The sequence below is a fragment of the Sminthopsis crassicaudata genome, chromosome 4 (assembly GCF_048593235.1).
Source record: "Sminthopsis crassicaudata isolate SCR6 chromosome 4, ASM4859323v1, whole genome shotgun sequence".
In the NCBI taxonomy this organism is placed as follows: Eukaryota; Metazoa; Chordata; class Mammalia; order Dasyuromorphia; family Dasyuridae; genus Sminthopsis; species Sminthopsis crassicaudata.
Window position 1 is genome coordinate 315,875,977 of NC_133620.1, and position 8,490 is coordinate 315,884,466.

Genomic DNA, 8,490 nt, shown 5'->3' on the forward strand with positions numbered 1-8,490 from the left:
AATAATAATAAATAAATTAAATAAATAATAAATAAAGAACTTTTAAGAGTTCATATGAGATAATATATGTAAAACCATTTTTAAAATCTTAAAATGCTATATAAATACCAGATATTTTTATTCATTGTCTAAGAATCTTTTTTCTAATAGGAAGTTACATTAAAAATCAAAGGGACTTCTCAGAGCCACTAGCAAGCATTCATCCCTATTCGAAGTAATTTAAAATTCAACACTGAAATCATCCTTTATTCTGATTTAAAGCACACACAATCACAGAGGAACCCACCTTGACCATTCCCAGAAAACTGTGACCTTGAAGCTAGATACTAAATGACAAAGCTTCCCAATTTCTACAGAGCATATCTCAGAATTTTCATTCATATTCAACAATCCATCAAGATCTAACTATCTGTCAAGAATGGAGTTAGGCATACAAAGAATGGCAAAAAACAGTCTCCGGCCTTCAAGGCACTTATAGTCTAATGGGGAGAAAACAATATAAAGAGAAAAATGGAAGTAACCCAGAAGGAAAACAGTAACATTAAGGAAGACTAGGGAAAACCTCTTATAAACAGTGGAATTTGAGCTAATCTTTCATGGAATTCAGGAAGAGCAAAAGAGAAAAAAAAAATACCATGCAATAAACCATGCAGGAGTTGCCACTACTTCCAAGTAGAAACTAAAGATACCTGAAAGATGGCTGAGAAAAGAAACAGCATCAAATCTGTGGAATAGGTTCTTTTGTTTTTATTTTGTTTTCCTCCCCACTGTGTGAAGCTAATTGCCCTTTATTTAAGGACTGAAGCTATGACTTTGACTTCATTAGCACCAAGCTCTAACCAAATAAGCAAGGGGTTCTTCATCTTTTCTGCATCATGGACACCTGTGGTAGGTTGATAATACCTACAGACCCCTTCTCAGAATAATGATTTTAAATCCATAAAATAAAATACATATGATTATAAAAGAAAAAAAAAAGTTGTATCTTTCCCATCCAAGATGCCCTGAAATCTATTCACAGATCTCACAAACCGCTACAACAATTTCTTAAAACAGAAAGGAAACAAGTTATTAATAGAAGAGGTGGGGGATGTAGGTGGATACAGTCTTATCTAATAAGGGTTTATACCAATTGTTTTATTTGTTTATTTTTCAGGATTGTTGAATTTCCCCAGTGCAGACTCTCTCCATATGAAGCCATCAAAATGATGGCATTCAGGTGAGACCGCAAAAGTATATTACGTTATGGTAGCAAGTTGTCTCAAAAAAAATTTAGGCACAAACCTCCAAATCAAGGGTCAAAGAACCTTGTCACTAAGAGCAGTCTAAATGTATAACAGTCTTTAGCAAGGAAAATGGAGTTTTAGCAATTAACAAAGAGGAAGACATTATCCTAGCAGTAATCAAGAGGAAGATGCCATTAAGGCATGATAAGTGGGGGATTATGGGGATAATCGTAAAAGGAGTTTGGGGACCTAATAAACATTGGCTATTATGATGCTTAGCAAATGGACTAACCCCAAAAAGAAGTGTGTATGTAGGGTGAGAGGGGATTACACCACTGACTCAGGGATTCATGCTAAGAGATTTAGCACCCTAAAAAGAGTTAAGGGCATCTATGAGTAAATCTCTTACAGGAGAACTATTACTTCAGAGGTTTGACATCATAACTTTGGCTTTGATAAGATCCTGTATATCCAAATGGGCTTTGGCAGAGAAAGCCTGAATCTCTGTAAACAATCTAGAAGCCTAGCTACTTCCTGAGGCAAGCAGGGAGGAGCACAGATAGAATTATAAGTGGACTCATTGTTTAGGTCTTTTGGTTTTTGACATTTTTAATAATATTTTATTTTTCCAAATTCATATGAAGGTAGTTTTCAACATTCACCTTTGCAAAGCCTTGTGTTCCAAATTTTTCTTTCTCCCTTCCCCTCTCCCCTCTATACAAGACATCAAGCAATCTGATATAGGATAAACATTTGCAATTTTTATAAACATATTACCATGTTCATCATACTATGCAAAAAAATCAGATTAAAGGAAAAAAAACAAGCAAACAACAACAAAAAGGTGAAAATACTATCCTTTGATCCACATTCAGTCTCCATAGTCCTCTCTCTGGATGTGGATAACACTTTCCATCCCAAGTCTATTGAAATTGTGTTGAATCAGTCATTGCTGAAAAGAGCCAAGTCCATCAGAGTTGACCATCCCATAATCTTGTTGTTTCTGTGTACAAATGTTCTCTTAGTTCTACTCACTTCATTCAGCATCAGTTTAAGTAAATCTTTTCTAGTTTGTAAGTAGGCCTTTTGTTTAAGTTGACTTTTGATTACAGTCTCATCCTAAGAGATCTCTAAAAATTCCACCTTTATCCAATCAGAAAGGCTCCTAGAGGACTTGTCTTTCCCCTTATTAATTACTAAAAACCCTTATCCTTTTTAACAAATCCTTAGGGATTTAGTCTGTTCTCAGCAGCATAATAAATTCTTTGCCCCTTGATTTGGAAAATGTCTATACCTACAAATTCTTTTGAGACAATTTGCAACACAGGCCTGAAATTTCAATATACTTTTGGGATATCACCCCATACCTCATTATTTGTTGGCTAAACCCATCATTCTGAAGGCCTCGTAAAGGAAGAGTGTGATTTCACCTCATAATCTCAATAATCTTCTGATTGGATACTGTCATTGTGGGGTTATGATGGTTTTGTCAATGCAAAAAATTCAGGTAAGAACTCTACCTGAGACTTCTACAAGAGTTTTAGAACTATAATAAAGTCCATTTAAACAAATAGATCACTTAAGGCCAAGATAATGTTATTAATGCTCCTCCCTGCTTGCCTCAGGACAAGCTTCCAGATTGTACATAGTAATTCTGACTTTCTCAGCAAACATCCATCTAGCTGCTCAGGACCTCATCCATGTGAATCTATCAGTCCCCTAATTATCTCTCAAGGATATTGTTTACACTTTTATTCTGATCCCACACCTTCTTTGGTGTCTTCCTCCATTAATTTTGGCATCCAGGACAATCAGGATTAAGAATGGCAAGAATCTGATGGTCAGAGCATTTCAAGAACAGGATGTGTGTGTGCATTGTATATGTATAATTATGTTTGTCCTCCCTAAACATAATACTTGAAAGAAATCCTAGGTTTTCTCTGAATTCGGAACTCAATATGCAGTTATTCTGCCTCTCTGTCCTTTACCACCCCTATTATTATTTAGCATTTATATGGTACTTTATGTTTACAAAGTGTTTTCTGTGTACTCAAAGCTCTCCTTCATTAGCGGGGAAGAACATGGTGAGGAGGAAAGAGGCTCTGTGTGAGCTTTATTCCAGAAAGGGAGCACTTGGGGCTTGGAGTGATCTGTGGGAGAGGTAGTGGTAAAAGGCCAAGCATTGCTTCCCTTCCCCACTGTCAGCCCTGCCAGAAAAGGGTGTCCCATGCTGTTATGAAGACTGAATGCCCAGCTGCTGGGGCCCTATTATTAAATGTTAGCAGTTGCTTCAGTGCGTCCAAGGCAGCAGGCCTGTTGAGATTAAATGCTAGTAGTCAAGAGAACAGGTCTGATTATGTATATGTATGTGTATGTGTGAATGGGAATTCAGACACAGAAACCACCAAAGCTTGGGGATAAGAAAAAGCAAGCAAGCTAAACGTGTGTGTGAATGTGTGTATATGTGTGTGTGTGTGTTGATACATACACACATACACACACGTTTAGCTTCTATGAAGCTGAATATTCACACACACACACACACACACACACACACACACACACACACACACACACACACACACACACACACACCTTTGTCTGTCTCTTCCTTAACCTTTTTCTTATTGATAAAGCCAAAATGAGTGTCAATTAAAGACATTATAATGGTTTTGATTTTGTTACCCTTTATGAAAAATTTGTTTGGATTTCCTCATTTTATCTGTCTGCTGTCACTTTAATAAATGTTAGATGAAGTAGGATAATAATTATAAGAAGTCCACAATTAAAGATTTATGAATATTTTAAAATACTTTATTTTTGTTCTCAAACCACAGAAACATTAACAAAAAGTTTGCTAACTTTATATTGCAGAAGAAAGAATTTATGTTCCCATGGATTAACAAGAATCTACAGTAACATACATATATTATATATAACTAATATTTGTGAAAATCGAAAACCTCTGTGTCTGTTTTTCTTTTCTTCTCCTCCCCCTCTTCTTCTTCTTCTTCTTCTTCTTCTTCTTCTTCTTCTTCTTCTTCTTCTTCTTCTTCTTCTTCTTCTTCTTCTTCTTCTTCTTCTCTCTCTCTCTCTTTCTCTGTCTCTCTCTCTCTCTCTCTGTGTGTGTGTGTCTCTGTCTCTCTCTGTCTCTCTCTGTCTCTCTCTCTCTCTCCTTTTCCTTCTCTTTCTCTCTCTCAGGAAAGATAGTGAGGAAAAAGAAAAAACAGATTTCAAGTTGCAAAGTGTTAGAAAGAGGTATGTGATAGAAACACAGATGTAGAGACAATAATTCAGATATGTTCCTGCAGAATTAAATGTTTAATCAATCTTAATGATCCTAAGACAGTGAGGTCTATATAGCCTTACCTATGTTTAGATATAGGCAGAATACTCAGTTTTACTAAATTGGGCTTCCCATCCAATCCTGGGTAAATCCCCAAGTCTAATCTATTGCCCCTCCCCTGCTATTTTAAGCCATCAGCTTCAAAATTATTCTTGTGTTAGACAATGGTCCCAGACCATCACAGTTACTATTTTGTAAGTCCAAGAATGTTTTCAGTACAACTATATGCCTATCCCTCACCTAGGAGATTTGTGATATAATCACAAGAGAAATCAAAGAAACTATAAAATCAATTATTTTGTGATCAGGAATATATAGCAAGTCATATATAATTAGTATAGCCTGGCATACAAACATCATTCTAATAGTCATAGTTCCCATTTATATAGTGATTTAAAGTTTCCAAGCACTTTACATCCGTTATTTCCTTTGACCTTCACAACAAACTTGTATGAGGCAGTTATAATTATCCCCATTTGACACATAAAAGAAACTTGCTTAGAGACATAAAAGTAATATTTCTTCAGGGTCACTCATCCAGTAAATGTCAGAATCAGGATTGGAACCCAGGTTCTGATTTATGATCTTGCATCCATTCTATTAAAATCATATTGCCTCTTCATAATGTAGCAATACACCTTGGGACTCTTAAGATCTTGTATTTTGATCATTATCTCTACTTCTAAATAGCATCTTAAATGATTAAGAATAAAAATGAAGTCTGGCACCCAAGTCAAAAGATGCAAGCTCCCCCTGAAATGCTTCCAAACAAAGGAAAAATCATTGTGTCATATGCAACCAATACATTATTCTGTTATCACTCAGTAGAGAGCACTGAAAAAGCAAGCTACTTCCTAAGTCACATAGATGGCAAGTGGGAACTCTTCAAGGATATAAGCATATTTCCTGTATTATAGATTCTATATCTTTTTGTGTATATCATGAACTCCTTTGACAATTTAGTGATGCCTAAGGACCCTTTCTCAGGAAGAAAAAAGTTTTTAAATGCATGAAATGAAATACATAGGATTACAAAGAAAATAAAATGTTAGTGAATATGCTTTTTTTTTCCCCATCCATGTTCACAGATCCCTGAAGCCTATCCACAGACCCCAATCTGTCCATTGACTCCCTTGCTTTAATCCAGTAATAGGCTTGTGATTCTTTCAGTGAAATGAATTTTTTTTTCATGTGAACATATAATTGCTCAAAACGGAATCTGACTCAGGTGCTCAAAACACAGGTGGCTTACCCTTTCTGAAACTTTTTTGTAGCATCTGTGATGGATTTATGGGTCTTCACCTTCAGAGGAGGAAAGTAGGTTTTGTAAGTTCAGGAAAGGAAAAACTCATTTCTCCTTTCAATCTTTGGCCATAAATACAGTAGAGGGGCCAGCCTCAGAGGAATTTTCTCCATTTCTGAAAGCTGTTTACACCAACAGAACAACCTCCTGAGTCTTTCAATGCTACTAATGACTTCACTACTAGGATCATTTCTACTTAAGATTTCCTGCACGTTTGCAACTTGTACTGAGCCTCAGAATATACAAAAAATTTCTACTGCCAATTCTTTTCTAGTTTTACCTGGTTACTAGTTTTCCTCGTGTCAGTGCCATCAATGCCATAACTAACAGAATCATAGAACATGCTTGCTTAGCAGCCCCTCCCACCTTAGTTCTTTCTGAAGGGCCTGGGGAGATAGCCTTCATGCTCAGCTGGTGCCCCTAGGAAAATCTCCTGAGTTAAAGTGATACTCATTCTGCAAAGAGCTGGTATGAGACTGGATGGAGGCACCAAGTGGCAACCTTGACTGGACATAGTGGAGTAAGAATCAAAAAGGACAAAACCAAAGAGAGAGCATCCTATCTCCAGGGCAACAACAGAAGATGAGAACAAGCAGAAGGAGAGGACCACACAGTTGCCTTGGCTATTCCTGCACATGGAATGTAGGATTTCACACTTCTATAAAGGGAGCAGATTCTCTCCTGTCTTTTCTTTCCTCCCCACCCCCCCACATGCTTTTCCTACTCTTCCAAGTAACAATAACAATAGCTACCTTTACTAAATCCTCAATCTATGATGTGTGCCAAAGGGACTGAAATGACAAATTCAGTCTCTACCCAACAATTCACAGATCTGAGTTATAGATCATACACTATGCAAGACCACAATATGGAGTCATATATTCATAGAGATATAAAAATCCTATCTTTGTCAGTATCCAGGCTTTGCAAATGGCTTTGCAACCTGCTGCCTTCACAAAGGAAGCAGACATTTCTACAAAGTAAAAGTTATGATTTAAGTCATTTTATCATCTATGGTTAGAGGACAGAAATAAAAACATTTGCAAGCTAATTTGTTTTGTTTTGGGTACCCTATGTTAGGAGGAAAAGCCAATTCAGACATATTCATTGTATATTCTCACTAGGATGAGATACAAGTCTGTGATGAGAATATGGATATTGCAACATCACTCATACTGAGATGGAAGTGGGTAGGGAGGTAACAACTGAATTACAGACTTTAAAACTATTGAACCCATCAACAAGAATTTATTAAGCACCTACTATGAACCAGGTACTGGCAATACAAACAAAAACTATCTCTACTTTAAAGGAACTAACACTTCAACAAAGGAGGCAAGTATATTTATAAGTATATGCAGAATGAATATATAAAGAATAAATTCAAATAAGCACAAGGTAATTAGGGAAAGAGGACACAAATAGTTGAGAGGGATTGGTAAAGACTTTATATGCTTGAACTTGGAATAAAGGAAATGAAGAGATCCTGGAAAGTGGAGCTGAGGAGGGAATGCACAGGAAAAAGGCCAATGCACAAAAAAAGAAATGGAATGCTGTGTTGGGGACAATTTGACAGGAAGACAGACTGAGATGGGAGCATAAAATAGAGTGAGGCTCAAAAGGCAGGTTGGTGGCTACAACCACAAAGACAAGTTGTATAGCACTTATGTGGCTAAAAAGAGTAGTTTATATTTTCTCTTAGGAGCAATAGGGATCCAACAGAGTTTGTTGAATAGGGGAATAATAAAGGTCACATCTATGTGTTAAGGAAAACTATTTTGGCAGCTGTGTGGAAGATAGACTGGAAAAGAAGGAGGCTTAAAGGAGTTCATAAGTTCAAATTTCACCTCTGTACAGATGATTCTCAGATTTATATATCTAGCCCTAGGCTCTTTCCTAAGCTCCAGTATCACATATCAATTGCCTTTTGGAATATCTCAAATAGGACATCCTATAGGCATCACAAGTGCAACGTATCCTAAAGAAACTAATTATCTTTCTTCCCAAACTTTCTCTACCTGATTTTACTATTATGGTCACCATTATGGTATCAGCTACTTAAATATTCTGTATTCTTTACTCACATATACCATATCTGTTGCCAAATCTCACATAAATATGCATGTACATACATATATACACACATATACATCTCTATATATCTATGTGTAGATATATCTACACACACACACATGCGCGCACACACACACACTCCTTTCTTTTTCTCTTACCATTAACACAGTCACTAACCTGTTATAAATTCTGATTATCTCATGAATGGACTATTGCAAAAGTCTACTGATTGGTTTTCCTGGCTCAAGTCTCTCCCCATTCCAATTTACTCTCCACTCAGCTACTAACAGGATTACTTACACTAAAGCACAAATCTGACTGTGTAACTATTCCCTCCACTCCCATTCCCCCCCATCATCACCACCACCACTAAACTCCACTGGCCTCCTATGAACTCCAAGATCAAATACAAAACTCTCTGTTTGGCAATGTTAGTGAGAAGTGATGAGGATATGAACTCAGGAGGAGTCTGTGTAAGTACAGAGAAGGAACTGGATATAAGTTGTATTAATAGAAATTACAAGATCTGGCAACTGAGTAGG

General features: G+C 36.7%; 1 protein-coding gene across 18 annotated transcripts in view; it reads right to left on the bottom strand.

Annotated features, from left to right (window-relative positions):
- The window catches only part of RBFOX3 (RNA binding fox-1 homolog 3), a 918,966-nt gene that overhangs the window by 627,009 nt on the left and 283,467 nt on the right, over nucleotides 1-8,490 (bottom strand). The gene's annotated exons all lie outside the window — the stretch shown is intronic.